At 36.6% G+C, this 8765-nt stretch overlaps 1 pseudogene; it reads right to left on the bottom strand.

Annotated features, from left to right (window-relative positions):
* Nucleotides 1–7036: 7036 nt before the first annotated feature.
* On the bottom strand, nucleotides 7037–8202 carry LOC149193627 (abscisic acid receptor PYL8 pseudogene; annotated as a pseudogene).
* Nucleotides 8203–8765: the final 563 nt, after the last annotated feature.

The following is an 8765-nucleotide window of genomic DNA, read 5'->3' on the forward strand; positions in this document are numbered from 1 at the left end:
GGACAAATGTCAAATAATCAGGCAGAAGCATATAGTTTACTGATGGGAACAAGGCTGATTCAAAAAAAAGGAATTCAAAATCCTATCATCATAGGAGACTCAACCATCATAATCGAGATTGTGGCTCGAAACAGGAACCCCAACAACAAGTTTATGAGCTGAATTTTTTAAAGAACTAGAAGGAATTTAGCAGGATCCAGAAATGCAACCTTCAAACACGGCTTAAGGATGCATAATAAGCAAGCAGATCATCATGCAAATCAGGCTGTGGAGAAGGAAGAAGGAATCGTCAAAGAGAATCAGGAGGAATACTATCTCAGCGTGCCATAACTCCCATTGAAAAATGAAAAGAATGAAGTTTTGGTATACAATAGGACAACGCAGAAGAAGTAGAGAGAAACATCAAGGAAGAGAATGTACAGTGCAACAAGGAATCCGCAGCCATCGGGAAATTCAAAAAAACTTGGATAGTCAAAGGAAAAATCATGACAGTGAGGAACAACACATGAAAGATGTTAGTGATGGCAACTCGGATCAAAAATTTCAGGAGAAAAGCATAGGCACTAGGGAAAATCAGGGCAGGCTGAAGGAACAACAGAAGAAGGAACAACAAAAAGACGAAGGAACAACAACCAGAAGGAACAACAGCAGAAGGAACAGTGCCAGAAGGAACAACAACCAAAAGGAATAGCAGCAGAAGGAACAATAGTTGAAGGAACAGTAGGCCGAAGGAACAGTAGCAGAAGGAACAGCAAGAAGACGAAGGAACAGTAGTAGAAGGAACAACAACCAGAAGGAACAACAGTAGAAGGAACAACGCCAGAAGGAACAACAACCAAAAGGAACAACAGCAGAAAGAACAGCAGTTGAAGGAACAACAGGCCGAAGGAACAACAGAACGAAGGAACAGTAAGCCAAAGGAACAACAACAAGGAACAACAAGAAGAACGAACAATAGAATAAGGAACAGCAAGAAGAACGAACAACAGAAGAAGGAACAGCAACCAGAAAAAGGAACAGCAACATAAGGAACAATAGACGAAAGAAAAACAGACCAAAGGAACAGCAGGTCGATGGAACAGCAACAAGGGACAGCAAGCAGAACGAATAACAGCACAAGGAACAACAAACTTAAGGAACAGCAAAATGCAAAACATATGGAAAAGGCCACAGAATATACTCTCCCAGTTTACAAACCATAAATTTATGTGAAATATGCTATGTAAATTTGTTTTCTTAGTGGGTCAATATGTAAAACATTACTCTAGAATAGCTAAAAGAACTTCTGAAGTTTTGATACCAAGCACAAAAGAAAGGTCTGCGTACCTATTTAACTGCTCAGTCTATCATATCAAAACAACGAAATGTAAAAGGAGCTTGCTCCAAAAACTTTTTTGATAATATAACTATCTGATCTTATTAAAATAAAAAATAAAAAATAAAAATGATATTCCATGGGATTAGAGAGAAGAAAAGAGAATAAACTCAAGGGGATCTTGAACATCAATAGGAGTATTACAATTTAGGAGGAGTAGAGTGCACTACAAGAATGTTGAAATGGAAAGTTTGCATGTATCATAAGTTTATTTTCCATCTTCCTTCCATTGGTATAAATTGGTATAGGTATAAGAAACCATTGTTTCAAATTCCATTAATATCAACAATATGTTATATCCAATTAAGGGGAGAAACTAAAGCTCTTTTTCATTGATGTTAAAGGGGGTCGGAGAATGATTAGATATTGGCACCTCAAAGCAAAGGGGAGAATAAGCAGACATTTAACACTTCAAAGCAAGGTGGAGAGTGAGAAGAAAGTATAACTTCAAAGATATCATAGTCAGTGCAAACTTTAGTAGCCTGATAAAGGGAGTCAAGCCCAAAGCCATCAATTACCAACAATGTCTGGTGGTCTTTCCATCAATGCTAAAGGGGAAGATTCTATAGTATGTTTGTAATTGTTGTAACTGATGTCAAGTTTAGGGAAAACCTATTTAGTCTATTAGAAATATGATCAGCATATGATGTCATTAATGTCTTTGTTTCTTACTGAGTGTTGGAAGTCTAGTTTGTATGTTAGGTATTAGATGTGTAGCCTAGTAGTCTATATTTGAAGGAATTTTTTCTACAGGTACATTGTTCAAAAGAGAATTAAAATTGCTTAGTTTTATAGCCCTCTTATAGAAATTTATAATGGTAAATGGAACTTAGTCTAACTCTAAGAATGAAGGGAAACCTGATTTTGAAATAATAGAGTCTAGGCACAGTTCCATATGAGACAAGAATCTATCACACTAGAAAGCACCTAATCATCCAAGGTTTGAGATATGCAAGGTGCTTTATTTCAAATGAAAAGATAGATGGGCAGATGTCAGATTAACCCAAAATATATCGCTTATCTAGGCATCTGGGTGCAATAAGTGTAACATGTAATGCTTAACGAAAACTTCCATAGCCTAGATTTCCCAGCACCAAATAGAAGGTGGACCCCAATACGATATGGAAACACACATGACACTAGATGGCAGAGATAGGTGGTAGGTTAATGATGTGGCACGCTGAGGTGAGAACACTAAGCATTGTGTTAACATAGAAAGATGACATGGAAAATGGGTGGCAAAGTGATGACATGGAAACTTAAGGTGGTGACATATGGCATCTACTTTTGGCCTTTTTGGGTGGCCAAGTGGAATTTTTTCAAGTGACATGTGGTAGTGACATGGTGGTGATGTGGCATGAAAAGTGGTAGAGAGATGTTGTTGTAGTTGATATGGAAATGTCATAGCATATGATGTGGCATACCTTGGGATTCATGCTAAGAAGTTATTTTTCAAGGCTTAACAATGTTAAGGAAATTCAATGTCTTTTTGTGACTTGGAGTTTGGAGGAAAAGACCATCCAACCATCTAATGGTTCGAAGGTGCACATAATGATGAACACTACCAAACACCCAAATGTTGGATACAACCCTCAGCATAGGTCCCATGATCGTATACATCTAGGAATCTGAGGGTCTTGCAACAAAAATGGTTGGTGAGTCACAAACATTTTGGATATCATATCATCAGTTCCAGGACTCAACGCATCATGTAAAGATGTTTTCAAACCATCCAATGATATGGAGGTGCAATGTCAATGTGAGGGTGAGTGGAGACTAGATCCATCATACCTTGATTTATCCAGTTGTGTGGACATCGAGGCCTAGAACAATATCCAGTTATCCATCGTATTTAAAACTATTCACTCCTGGAAACACCTAAATTCAAATTCCACAGAAAATTTTGTGATAATGTAGAAAGACCAAATTGCATAGGTTTAAGGCTAAGTGTGTATTTGGCTTAAGCCCTGGGTTATGGCTCTCAGTCATATGCATTAGGGAGCTTAAAAATAAAGGGCTAAGATAAAAAAATCTAGTGGTGTTAGGCGCCAAATTTTAATTAAAAGGCTTAAGTGATTAATGTTTGTTGGGAACAAATCTGAGGGTTTTACGCCTATAAATAGAAGGAAAAACAATATGAGACTATGTGTTTAAATGAAAATCAAAGAATAGAAGTTGTTGTGGACACACAAAAGCTCATTAAGTTTGAAAAGAATGAGGAGAAAGAGAGAGCTAAGTTGTAGAACGAATATAAGAAAATTTGAGACATAGTTGAAGATAAGTGTTGTATGTGAAGATCAATTGAGATCTAGAGTTCTTGTGTGTTTGAAAATTGCAAATAGAAGGTATTGAGAGTTGAATTGTAGAAAAAGAATTGTGTTGCAGATAAAATATCAAATAAGATAAGTGGATATGATAATTAACATTTGTGTCAGTGTGACATTTCAATTAGAGAGCTTCAAATCTGAGTGTGAAAATGTTGGTGCTTGCAAAGAGAAAGGGGTTGGTGCCTACATAATCTGATGTAAATTGAAGTTGGTGCTTGCATTTAGATTATAATAAAAAAAAAAGACTTGTGCTTTTCTCCTGTATGGGTTTCCATGTAAACATCTTGTGTTCAATATTTATGTGATTAGTGCATGGTTGTATTATTGAATGTGTTTAATTGGATAAATGATTGTTAAAATTTATAAAATACTAATTCACAGCCACCCCATCACCACCACCACCACCACCACCCTCAATATTTTCCTGACTTTAAACATTCATCTCCTTCCCTCCCCTCTTCTTTATCCCTCCAACCTTCTTTCTCTCACCCACTCTCTCCCCCTTCCCCAATTCTCCTTCCCTCCCCCTTCTCTATCTATTCCCCTTCCCCATTCTCTCTCCCTCTCTCTGCCTTCTCTATCTTCCTCACCCTCTCTCTACTCTCCCTCCACCCACTTCTTTACCCCGCCTCTCTCTCTATCACTCTCTATTCCCCTTCCCCATTCTCTCTCCCTCTCTCCCCCTTATCTATCTTTCCCACCCTCTCTCCCTCTCTCCCCCTTCTCTATCTTCCGCACCCTCTCACCCACTCCTCTCCCCCACGCACTTCTTTACCCCACCCCTCTCTCTATCACTCTCTCTTACTTCATTGCTATCTCTTCCTCACTCTCTCTCTCCCAGACTCATTGCCTAGAACATAATTAGAAAAATAAATCTTACTATATCTCCCTTCTTTAGTCGTACCCCTACTCTCTCTCCTGATATGAGTGCTCTCTCTCCTTATATGAGTCTCATTGCCTAGAAAATGATTAAGAGAGGAAATTTAAACCCCTCACTACTATAACTGGTTAATACCATTTTATTTACTTTAAATTTATTGAAATAAACAACATTTTTAAAATTATTATTTAGTATTCAAAAAAACATATTATTGTTTTTATTCTCTTGAAAAGGAAAAGTATATTCATCGTAAATTAGTTCAACAATCTTAACTAAGTTTAGAAATATTCTCTCAGCCAATAAAAATGATACTTTATTTAAGTTATATTCACTTAATAATAATTATGCTTTTCATAATAAATAAATAAAATCTTTGTTGCACATGTTAATTGTTATTGCAGAGCAAAAACACCTTTTCTATTTCCCACATCGAAAAGGGGCAAAATTTATTTTTTATATTTCCAAACTTCCCATTACAGTGATGTTATGCGTGACAGTGTCTTCCAACAAAAGGCATATTAGGCAAAAATTAATTTTTATATTTTCAAAATTCATTCTCATTCCAATAATTTTATTCCATAAAAGTGTGCTCCACTCCGAACAAAAATGTCATTCGTAAAAGTGCTTCTCACTACGTAGATAAATGGTTTTTTTTAATAAGTTATTTTTGCTTTCCCATACTGCAATTTCCTGTTGTGTCCATAAGGAAAATATTTCTCTCTCAATATTAAGTGTATTGTGATTCTGCTTACTTGCTATCTCCTTGTTTTCAATTTTAAATCTCTCTCTAACTGCCAGGGCATCCCGGCAATGTTTTATTTTCCCAGTTATAAATATAGGTTTGTTTAATATAATTATTAATAATATCGAGAGGAATCTACTTTAAAAACAATTTTTTTTTGGGTAAGAGTTCATAGTTCACTCTATATGGGTGAGAACCTGCTCCTTTATAAGCCACTACCTAAAAGTAATACGATGGTTTTTTTAATAGCAATTTGTGTCATAATATGAGATTAAATGGTTTTTTCCTTAATTGGAAGTTGTGTCATAATATGAGATTAAATGGATTTTTTTCCTTAATTGGAATTTGTGTCAACCCAGTTAATTTTATTTGAGTGAAAAGCTGCATTTTATAAACCACCACCAAAATATAATATGAAGTTAAATGGGTTTCCCTTAATAAAAATTTGCGCATGCTAATATTTATAATATGGTTATCTCTGCTGATTGATGGGTATTTTTATATAATATTTGAGTGAAAAGCTGCATTTTATAAACCGCCACCAAAATATAATATGAAGTTAAATGGGTTTCCCTTAATAAAAATTTGCGCAAGCTAAAATTTATAATATGGTTATCTCTGCTGATTGATGGGTATTTTTATATAATATGGTTATCTCAGATTTCAAGTTTGTGCGATCTTCATTTTTGTGTTGTTGTTGGTTATCTCTGCTGATTGATGGGTAATATAATATGGTTATCTCTGCTGATTGATGGGTGTTTATATAATATGGTTATTTCTGTTGATTGATGGGTATTTTTATGTGGATTGTAGATTTTAAAGAGGTTAAATGGTTTTTTCTTAATAAAAATTTGGACAAGTTGATATTTATAATATGGTTATTTCTGTTGGTTGATGGGTATTTTTATGTGGATTGTAGATTTTAGAATGGTAAATAATCGCTCTTCATTATAATATGGTTATTTCTGTTGGTTGATAGGTATTTTTATGTGAATTGTAGATTTTAGAATGGTAAATAATCGCTCTTCATTTTTAGCTTAAATGGCATAATTTATAATTGATTGAACTGCTCATTTTTTTTGGATTTTCTTATTTTATTAAAAAAATATAAATATATTTAATATTATTATCTAATTTTTATTAAAATGATAGCCGAGCCAAACACCAGAGTATGAGACCCCTTTACAATGATTTCATTTATATATCCTTTTTTATATTGTTACCTATTTTTACACGTAACCTGAAAACAACATACATATCCTTTTATATTGTTACCTATTTTTACACGTAACCTGAAAATTCAACATGAATGTATCTTCAATGCGACTAAACAGATCTTTCAGACAATTAACATGTGATGTTGAGAATAAACAAAACCTTTGAGGACCAATCATCCAGATTCAAATGGATAAGCAAACTTGTCACTTTTTGGTGGAGCATGATTTCTACCATTCCGTTTGTGATCTCCTGTAACATATGAAGATGCAATCTTCAGAGCTATGTTTGGAAGATAAAAAAAAACAAATAAACATATGGATTGAAAACCCCATGAAATTATTGAATTACATTTTTTTATTTCAAATTTTTCTAAAATTTGTTAGATTTATAGGATCAGATTTCAATATTAATCATCTAAAAAGTCTGCCAGTTTCCATGCTTGGAGCAAATACATAAATATATGGTTGGATAACCAGCCATATATTGGGTATTTAATGCCCTCAGAGCAGCAGGCCACTTAGTTCGATAACACGGGAGCGGGCAAATATTATTTAATGCCGAATTTGCCCGCTTCCGTGTTATCGCGTTAAATCGCGTGCTACTCTGAAGACATTAAATACCAGATATATCGCTGGTTAGCTCTTTCCTAAATATATAATCCGTCCTGACTTCGCAAACTGTATATTCAACAAAAACAGCACAAACAAATCTTCGAGAACCGGTACTGCGGCCTGCGAGACTATAAGCAGCACTGTGTGTTGACGAGGCACTTGGAGATTCGAGCCAAGGAGCGAAGATTGGATTCAATGATGGTCTCTACGAATAAACACGTCTCCTCTCTTGTATTCTCTTGTGGCACATCCACCACGTACGATTCGATCACAAGGGTTCCGGGTTTCCCATTGATAAGCCTCTCGTGCAGAGTTGTGATGGATCGATAATTGTTGAGCCTGTGATCGCCTCCCACGATGCTGAAGCTCAGAATATGCCGCTCGTCGTCCAGAATGTCCAGTCGCTCAGTGCTCGAGGTAGCAGGGAGACCGGAGACGACTCGAACCTCTCTCAGGCAACCAACCTTGAGATCCCCCCGCATGAAACAATTTCTGACGAACTGCTTGTAGTTTTGAGGCTGGTCGAATCTTCGAACCAGCGACCACACAACGCTTACCGGCGCCTCCACTTGATGTAACAACACAGATGAGCACCTGCACTCTCCGCCCCCATCAGATGAATGAGAATGGTATCGCCCCAAAACCTCCTGCAGCCATTCTCCACTTCCTTCTCCCTCCTGCAAGTTCTGCACGGCGCCGGTTTTGCTAAATTGTTTCGGCCCACCAGACGATCTGCAGCTCGGCTCTTCTTTGTTAATACGTACAGAGATCAAATCCGGCGGTTCATATATCGTTGCGCAGATACTTCCCGACATGAACTCAATACCTTTTCCCGAGTATTGAACTCGACGCCTGTTGATTCACAATGAACTCTAAAACGGCAATTCTGTACTTCGAGAACTGGTTCTCACAGTCCAAACAAACAAACAAAGCTGATGTCAGATGATCGAACGAGACTGAACTGATGCCCTCGAGTATTTTCATGGGATTAGGGTTTCTCACGTTTATATAAGCTTCGATCCGCCGACCTCCTAAAAATCTGTGAGAGCCAAATTCGACGAAACGAGAGGCTCTAAATCCCCATCCAACTCTCGTGCTGTCGTTGTTTGCAAGACCCAAAATAGTGGCTGGATTCTTGTCCTTCCATCCAAGCGGTTATGCCGACACAAATGCATGATACCGTCTACGGAAAGTAGGCGAGTAAGCTTTTCATTATGCAGAGTGGATCAACTTGCTCTTGGCCCGGAAGGATAGGGACCTGTGCATAGTTTCATTTATTGGTAAACCCAGGGCCTTCCTGCAGCCAACTTGTGTGGTGGTAAAGTTTTTGGTTGCATATTAATGAGGTGAGCAATATAAGTTAAATTGGGAATGGATATTAGCATTTTTTTTAAATGTGATTTATTGAGATTGTGATTCAGAGATTTAGGAGGCTCATTGTTACATCTAAGAAATATTTGTATCTATCCACCGAATATTTGTATCAGCTATTATTACATTTACGAGATATTTGTATCTATCCATGGAATATTTGTAATATTGGAATTAGGCAAATCTACTACCACATGTACGAAATACTTATATCTATTAAACAAATCTACTACTACACCAT

Source organism: Pinus tabuliformis, chromosome 2_2 (genome assembly GCF_031772625.1).
Source record: "Pinus tabuliformis cultivar Carrire ecotype Pingquan chromosome 2_2, CPIR1, whole genome shotgun sequence".
NCBI lineage: Eukaryota > Viridiplantae > Streptophyta > Pinopsida > Pinales > Pinaceae > Pinus > Pinus tabuliformis.